The sequence below is a fragment of the Lutjanus erythropterus genome, chromosome 11 (assembly GCF_056507025.1).
Source record: "Lutjanus erythropterus isolate fLutEry1 chromosome 11, fLutEry1.hap2, whole genome shotgun sequence".
NCBI classification, from domain to species: Eukaryota; Metazoa; Chordata; class Actinopteri; order Lutjaniformes; family Lutjanidae; genus Lutjanus; species Lutjanus erythropterus.
This window is the reverse complement of record NC_139327.1, coordinates 13,188,627-13,197,548: the sequence shown is the minus strand read 5'-3', so window position 1 is coordinate 13,197,548 and position 8,922 is coordinate 13,188,627. Positions and strand designations below refer to the sequence as shown.

The following is an 8,922-nucleotide window of genomic DNA, read 5'->3' as shown; positions in this document are numbered from 1 at the left end:
TTATAATGAAGCAAACAAGAGCAACAGAAACAGACAGAAATGTCTGTCAGAGGGCAACTTTTTACTTCTGTACTTTGAGTACTTTTCAGTGCCTGTAGTATCTGTACTTCTGCTCGAGTGCAAAATTTGAGGACTTTTGCAGCCTCTGGTTAGATGCCATTAAATTCTACACTCTCCTCCTTTAATAATGAACAACTGTTTGCTGTTTCCCCATATCAACTTAAAAGATGATAATATGTCAGAGTTGTGTTTACAGCTTGTTTTTGCGTCCCCCAAATGGACAAATTTAGTAATGCAGGTTTAAGTATAAGCACCAACTGTTTCCTTAGCACCAATTAGCACCAAGTTACAAAACCCTTTCCTAGGACCTTCTACTAAATTTACAATTAAATAACAGATACTTTAAAGGTGATTATAGGGAACTGTGTGCCTGTAAAATAATATTTTACCAATATAGGCGTTATACATGAGCTACATGATATGGAACTATTGATATATATATTATAGATAAACAATCTCTTATTATTAGTAGCAGTAGTATGTTTTAACATTAGTAGTATCATTATTACTACTCTCAGTAAGTGTTATTATATTTAGAGGAGGTTGTGAAACGCTCTGACGCCTGGCGCCAAAAAGGAAAAAAAAAAAAATCTGACGTCAGCCTGGTGCAGATTCTCATCAAAAACCAATCAAAGCAAATCCCCCTGCCCTGTGTTTCAAATGCAGATTCCTTTTTTTTCCCTTTCACATGACGATTTGAGCACAGCGAGCGGCTGTTCAGTGAATTATGCGTCGCACCTCCTCGTCATGACAACTAGCTGTGAGATTGAAATATTGCAAGTGGTGTCCTATAAGCAGAGAGAGAGAGAGAGGGAGAGAGAGAGAGGCGATGAGAGAGACCGCACTGAGAGAGACAGTCAGAGAGAAGCCGTGTGGGAACCTCTTCTCCTGTGCAGCTCCGGGCTTCAAAATAACACCCCTGCATCCAAATATTGAGCGCATTTCTGGTGCTGTTCTCAAACCATGAAGGCTAAACGGAAGATCCCCGCGCTGTGTCTCAGTGTGAGCCTCTACTTTATGTCCAGAGCATCAGATACCAAGTGAAACCAAGAGAGAGCACCGCACCACGCAAGCGCGCAAAGAAGAGATTTGGACACCTGATTTCTGTGGGGTGTCTTTAGAGCTCTATTTCACATTTTAACTCCAACAAACCGTGTGGGGGTTTTTTTTTTTGAAGGCCCTGGCGGTGCAGCAGTGGATTATTATTATCAGCATGGACAAATGGGGAAAAGAGGACAGATCGCTGCGTTGACTTTTGAAGCAACGCGCACAGTCTTGACGCTATAGCGTTACGCATTTATTTGAGTGTTTTTTCCCCCCTCTCTCTTCCTCCTGTTTGAATCCTACTCGCCGCTGCATCTCAACAGTGTTAAAGTGAAATATCTGTGGATAAGGAAACAGAGCAGGGTGTTGTCAGAGAGGGGATGAGAAGAGGAGGAGGGGGCAGTATGAGGTGTGCTTTTTTTGGAAAAGCCGGAGAAAGACAGACACCGAGGAGAAGGTGTACCGATGTGCGAAAGCCTGCGACGCGTTGCCCTCCTGAGAAATAATCGCGATGAGGGAAGAAATGGCCTAGTTAAACCCTCATCATCGAGAGGATAGAAAAAGAAGAATCGCGTTCGGATGGACGGGCCATCATCATCGTCATCATCATAATTCCGGTGCTCGCATCGAGTCTTTGAGGTAAGCCATATGTTCCCCCTCCACCTCCTTCGTAAACGTGACTGGAGATTTTCTTGTCTATCATGGGTTTTCATGTGTGCGCAATCTGTACGCTTTGGTGACTTCGCACATTGCGCACGTTATCCATCTTGACGCACTGTCACAATCTGGGGGAATGAGATTTCAATGTAAATCTTTGTTGCTATAGCACATATTTTCTTCCTTTTCAGTGGGAGCCTTCGATTGGCCTTGCCTGTTGATAAGCTGTCACATCTTTAACATGATGAGCCCGGCATCAGTATCCTGTCGCTTTAACCATAACAAGATGATATTCATGTGATCTAATTGGAATCAACTCATCATGACTGTCAATCACACTGGGCTCCAATGGTTCTCCTTGCTTGTGAAGGCAGACTCATAGTCTCAATAATGCTTTTATTGCATTTATTGATGGCTGTATCATCGCCTAATTAGACACACATGCTGCTGTGCTGCAATATAACTAATCTCAACCAGAGTGTGTGACAGGCCTTGAACTCAGAAGATGTCCTCTCTAATGAACAAACCCCACAACAGCTCGGAGACACACACAGTATGCACACACACTCTCTCTCACACACACACACACAGCCTGTGCCCTAGCCTCAAAGATGCAGATAGGATTGTGAATTAAATGCACACACTCTGATGATCCAGGGGAAGAAGGCTCCATTAATATTCAGCGGTGGTTGGGCAGTGCTCAGTTAATGGCAGACAACAGGACCTCTGTTCTGACAGGTCATGGATGAGAAATGGTATATTTTCAATTTTTTTAGGGGGAATAGATGTGTTTTTTCCCCCTCACAGACATGGTGCCCGTAGCTATGGAGGAGTGACATTTAAAATCCATCAGAAAACCAATAAAGTCATTTTGCAGACTTTTGCAGAATTTGGTATTACTCTTGTTCGTGTACTGTTGAAATAGCTGTGATTGCTTTCTTAAGGCCGGCGTCATGTCAGCCTGGTTATTGGGATTTGGACACTTGTTCAGATACAACAGAACATGGCTGAAGACTTGCATGAGCTTCAAAATCAAAATATTGTCATTAGATACATAAAAGAGAAAAGCACATGGTTTATTGAGCAAACCGAAAACAAAACAGTGTGAAATAGAAACGGTAAACTTTTGCTTGTATTTTTAATAAATATATCTATATATTTTATCACATTATGAGTAAGGGATACTGTACAGTGAGCAAGTCATTGTTGTGAAATAAACTCCAAAAGGGTGGTGCAGGACCCTGACATAGAGTGGAGGGTTATTGAATTACTCTGAATGTTTTTTTTTTGTTTGTTTGTTTTTGCATTATTACATAGTTTTGTTAAATACTCAATTCTCAGTGGTCTGTTATTTCTGTACAGAGGACCGTTGCTATGTATAACAGATCGTTGCTATGAAGGACATACCACAGCTATTGATGCAGTTCTGATCATAGACTTCTTGTAAAATTACTGAATTTTCTTTCTTCTTTTTGGGAGGGGGAGGTGACTGTGTAGTAAGCAGGATAATGTACCGTGAGCAGGTTGTTATTGTAAAATAAAGCCCTTCAGGATGAGGAGTCCTCCATCACCCTTTTGGGGTTTATTTCACAGTATTAACCTTCTCACTCTACATTACCACACTTATTACACGACAGCTTACTTAAGAAGAATCAATCATTTGACACAAAAATATTACTTTAAAAATTATTTGCTGGATTTGAAAATAATTGTGACCGGTGTACATAAAAATGGTCTGTTCTTCATAACAGAAGTCATTTATTCATAGCAATGTTCTGCTATACAGAAATAACAGACCTTAAAATGCTGTAATTTACCAATCAAAATCAGATATTTAGCAAAGCTGTATAATAATTATAAATAAAAACCAAAAATGGAACAAAATATATGTATTAAACTTAAGAAAAATTATTAAATATGCATAAAATGCTGTCTATAAAACAAAAATCTTCATTTATGTTAAAAAAAAGAGTTTATTTTGGTGCATGTCAGACAACATATATGCCGATACCATTATAGACTGATATAACTGTGACAGGCCAATATCTGTCCAGAAATACTGGCTGATATCTGTGTAGCTCCAGAGTAAAGAACAGAGACCACAGTGGTAGACCTTTGCTCAGAACCCCAATTTTAAATGTCTTCTTAGAGTTTTTAAAACCTTTATTCTATAATAATCTATAATTTGATGAACTCTTTCTGAAATTGATATTTTTTGTCTCTACTTTCTCACTAGCAAGTGGGCCTGGAAGATTGGGTGGCAAATTATATTAAAGGATGATCCTACTTTGCCCAACCGAAGGATGTAGTGCAGTGACCTCATACACCTACTGTAATCAACCAAACAGCAGTTATATAATAGTAATACTTTAACTTTTTAAACCACCAGTATTTTTTAAAAACTCAGTGTTCTCAGATTACTGTGTCCAGTGTACCACAGTAAGGGGCCAAAAAAAAGCTAATAATGTGGTGAGCACAGCGTCGTTCGGTTTTCATGGGGAAAATAGAAAAGATAAATGAAATAAAAATGAAAGAATGGAGACTTAATGGGTTGGACGACATCATGAAGTGAAGACTTACAGTCCAGAACAAAACCTGTTCTGTGTTAGCCTTAATGTTTAATGAAGTATGTTTGGGTGATTTGTGGTTGAGGAAGTTGATGTGTCAGAGGGTTTTCTATGTGAAAGTCTTTCCACCAGAGCTTTTTTAAAGGAAGACAGGATGACTTGATGTCCAGTTGTTGCTGTACAGCTACTTCTTTTTTAATTTAATTTTTTAATTACATTTTGAATTGATTGCTTCATTATGTGTCTAACTAAGTAAAACAGATGAAACACTTGAATTCCTCATTAAGACTTTCATGTGTGACAATGTCAGTTTGCATCTGCATCATTTCTTTTTGCTACTAACTGATATAACAAGGCCACAGTGGATGGTTGTGTATTGAAGTGCGCACGATACACTTAAAAAAATATATGTCTAACATACAGAACATGAATGTGTCAGTTGGTGAAATGGGCCTTTAGTCTGCTCTTTGATGCTGCAGTGCTGTGTGTGGATGAATACAGTTTTTCCATTTCTAAAACAAAATTTGCTGTTCCACTGAGTCAACAAGCTTTGCTATTAGACACAATGAGCTAGTTTAAGAACTTAGTGTTAGCTGTTGCTGTAAGGGTTCAGGCTGCCTGCACTAAACCACCACAGCCACAGGATGTTCTTTATAAAACCTGTGGGTTATGAATAATGGTAAACTGAAGTGTCATTTGGTTTTTAATTCTGCCTGACCATCTGAGGAGAAACAAAAGTATGATTAAAAGGTGTGGGCTTAAGTTATATAATCTCCACAGAAAAAAGGTGAGCATGCAGTGATTTATCAAAGGCAGCTCCAACTTTAGTTTTATTCCTTTTGCGCCTACATGTTTTACTTCAGCTTGTTTAGTTCTCTATTTACTTTGAAAAGTAAGCTCATAGCACTGTAGATACGAGGAATGCACAGTGAATAGCGGTTGATAATGGGAAATTTATTACTTTTTAGTCCAGTAAAGAGATTATAGGTGATGAATGTTGGCTATAATGATATCTGATATGACAGATTATGTCCAAGGATTTAATTTGAAATCTTAAGCAAAATGCTTTATAAAATCCAAAGTACATTTATGAAGATTTTTGATGAACTTTACCAGAAAAAAGTAAATGAACATTTGAAGATGTCAGTTAGATTTGGTTTGTTCAAAGGGTTGGAATCTTAAAGGGAAATCTATAATACATTTACTGTAATAAATACTTGCTTCTCTGACAACAAAGCCACAGCAGTGGTGTCCTATGAAATTTTTATTCTGGGCCAGAACAACAGTTTTTGTTTGCCTGTTTTGCATTAAATGAGTAGGTGTCTGTCATAAGAAATCTATAATAATCTCTAATAATAATCTTGCTGAAGGAGTAGATGTTTCTAACAGTTAAATTGAGCAATGTCTTAATGGAGTCTGACAGACGGTGAGACAGGCAGCCACTTAACTATTTTTGAATTTTTGGAGCAGTGAGCTTTTGTTTTGGAATAATGGCCTTAACTTTACATTGACAGACAACTGACAGTTATGAACAGCTGATCAACTTACAGTGGAGGACTTGTCCTCACTTGTTGTCGATTGACAAAGTTGTTCACGTCTTCCACAATGTACCTGTAGCCTGCCTGAGCTTCCTTGAGTCTGGGGAGGAGGGAGCAGGGGAAACAACTCATTTCAACCATAGATCATATATTAAATAGCATTTCAGCCTGTTTAATGCGCCATCTATGGCTCCAACTCGCTATTTGGACAGCAGTATTTGTTTTTGCATTGGCAGTTGCTACATACTGCTCCTTTAAATCATCCATCTTTGCTCATTTCATCTTTCTTTCGTTCAGGTTTTATCAGCTTATTTTTAAAATACAGAAATGTGAAATTATCAGTTACCTTGTCAGTACTGGCTATAAGCAGGCAGCTAATTATTGGTATTGTCTGAAAAATCCATGTTGTGCAAAGTAGATACCAAAGTTTCAGTCCTTACAAATTCTGCTGCTACCAGAGAATCTTGTCTTCTGCTGCAAAACAAGCTGTGTCCTCATATATGTTAAAAACTCCTCTTGCCAACAGCATTACAAGCTTTACAGTGAATGTCATTGTGCCACCATCATGTCAAGTAAGTGTTAATGAGTGGTCTCCCAGCAGTGACACATTCACCCTTTGAAATGTGCAAAAATATTCTATATTCTCATATAATTATATATTCCTATATCATAATGTTGCACTGGAATGAACCTTTATGTTATATGAATTTAATGTAAGAACACCAGATTCAGGCTAGAGGAGAGCTTGTTTGTTTTTGACCCAACATCGTTGCAGGTATCACTGCTAAAGTCAGTCTAGTATTTTAAGCCATTGGATGTTTGAATAATAGTGATCCAGTTCCAGTGTCCACACCATGGCTGAAACATTCAGTCCCACAGAATGTAATTGGTGTTACTAGCATGTGTGGCTTATATATGACCTGAATTCAGGCAGGAACAAATGGAAATTTAACTGATAAATTATGGCATAACACTCATATCATCAATCATATGATGTGGGGCAAAGGTTTTTAATTGGTGATTATAGTGAGGGCACATCAGTAATTCAATAATTAAACAGGATTTTTGTTTAGCAGCCAATTTTGTAGCCAGCCAACCAATTGGGTGATTGTTGTGTAGCATTACTGTTTTTTTTTTTGTTTTTTTTTTTTCCTTTATTCACTAATTAGTACATTCACGAATAGATAATATGGACATACTAACAATACAAAGCACAGAAACATGAAAGGACATACATAGGTAACAGGTGATATTAATAGCATTACTGTTGTATCAAACTGTCATCACGTCTCCTCGGCAGCATCTTCCATATTTTTTTTTTTCTGTCACTCCTGTTTTTCATGTTAAAACACTATGAATTGTGCGTCAGTTCCTGAAGGAGTTTCTGCAGGATGGTGCACTTACAAAAAGTGTGTTTCAAGAGCTCAGAAAGTCCACAGAAGAGCCCTTGTGGATTTGTGCTTTTTTTCCCAGTGTGGGACTTTCCTGATCTCTTGGAGTAGCATCAACAACATTCTTCAACATCTGTAATTTCTGTTGGACTGAGACATTGGACACTGGGATTGGACATAACCTGTAGCGTCACTGCTGCACTGGCAACAAGCCTCACTGAGTGGCTGCCTGAAAAGCTGCACATTTATAACACACACACAAAAAAAAGACACATTGAACGCGAGGTGACAAGTTTGTACAATTACCACGCAAAAAGAAAAGCCAGGCTGAAGCCCCAAACAGCATAAAAGATCCAGCACATATTGCCTTAAATTTGAGCAGCTTGCAGGCTTGGCAGCTGTTCCTCGCCATACATCCCCTCGCCATCTGAGCAGCCCTAGTTTCTCATTGGGCTTCAGCATCTTTACATAAAACATTTACTGTATTTCGGGTTAATGGTGATACTGCCGAGGCCTGGAGATTTTAATTTCTGTGTGAAGATGTCAAGTCAGAGAAAAGGGAAGTTAAAATGACCCAGCTCTCAGCCACGTCACGACCAAGGAGGAGAAAAGCAGGAGAATAGCTTGACCTGACCCATTATCCATGAGCAAAGTAAAGCTGGAGAAGCGCCTGTGCAAATGCCATGGTAACCATCTTGTGTAACCTCCTTTGAACAATATCACATAACAGTCATCCATGAGATAAGCCAGGATAAGTGCCGTCCTGTCTTGTGAAGTCTAGGAAGAATATCACACCAAACCCCATTAAAATATCTGGTAATTTAATGTGTCTTCTATTTGCGACAGGGGCGCAAGCCCATTAAAAACGGAACACGTGACCTTTGCTGAATCTCAAAGTTCCCCCCTTCAGTTTCATCAGACATGATCCATTAAGCAGCTGTAACATTTGATTCCTTTTTTTATTTTGGGCAGTGATACACGACCTGGAGCTGCTGTTCAAATATGTCATGTATTCTTACAAAAAAGAAGAAGTGGTGGTATATCACTCATACGCTCATCATAATTCACTTTGCTTATGACACAGCACACACATTAGACAGCTGGTGCTCTTTAGAAAGGTGTGGGCAGTGTTGACATGAATTGGAAAGATATGCAGTTTGAAATGTAGTCTGCATGATGTATTGGGGAGGCAGCCCATTTATTATTAGTTAAATGTCAGAGTTTCTACATTTTCAGATGGGATCGTGATGGCCAGTTAATGTTGCAGTATGAAGTCAGCTAATGTTAGATTCACTGTGAGGAAGTTTAAAACCTGAACAAGTATGAGATATAGTGCTAAAGAAAATGTTAATATCCAAGTTACCTCCTCTCTACTCTTAGAGATGAACTCTTCAGGGGAAAAAAGTGCTAACTAAAGCCATACACAGTTCTTTGGCTTAGCCTAGAAGTATATTTATAAGGGTTTCACTTACAAACCTCTTGTCTTCTGAGGGTTCTACAAAGAACCATACTGTATTCTAAAGGTGAGGCAAGAAATAATTGAATCCCATAGATTACCTTCGTCCATCGTTTTAACAATCTGTTGCAATCATTGTTTAAATTGAGAAAACATCTTTTAATGCACTCAATTTCAGCAATCCTTGAAGAACTCTTTCTTCCAAACAT

The 8,922-nt window shown here is 38.6% G+C and overlaps 1 protein-coding gene across 1 annotated transcript in view; it reads left to right on the top strand.

The window, feature by feature from the left end:
- The first annotated feature begins 876 nt into the window (after nucleotides 1-876).
- The window catches only part of nlgn2b (neuroligin 2b), a 96,044-nt gene continuing 87,998 nt past the window's right edge, over nucleotides 877-8,922 (top strand). The window contains exon 1 of the mRNA XM_084730856.1: nucleotides 877-1,743. The gene's annotated coding sequence lies outside the window, so the exon portion shown is untranslated. The remainder of the gene's footprint in view (nucleotides 1,744-8,922) is intronic.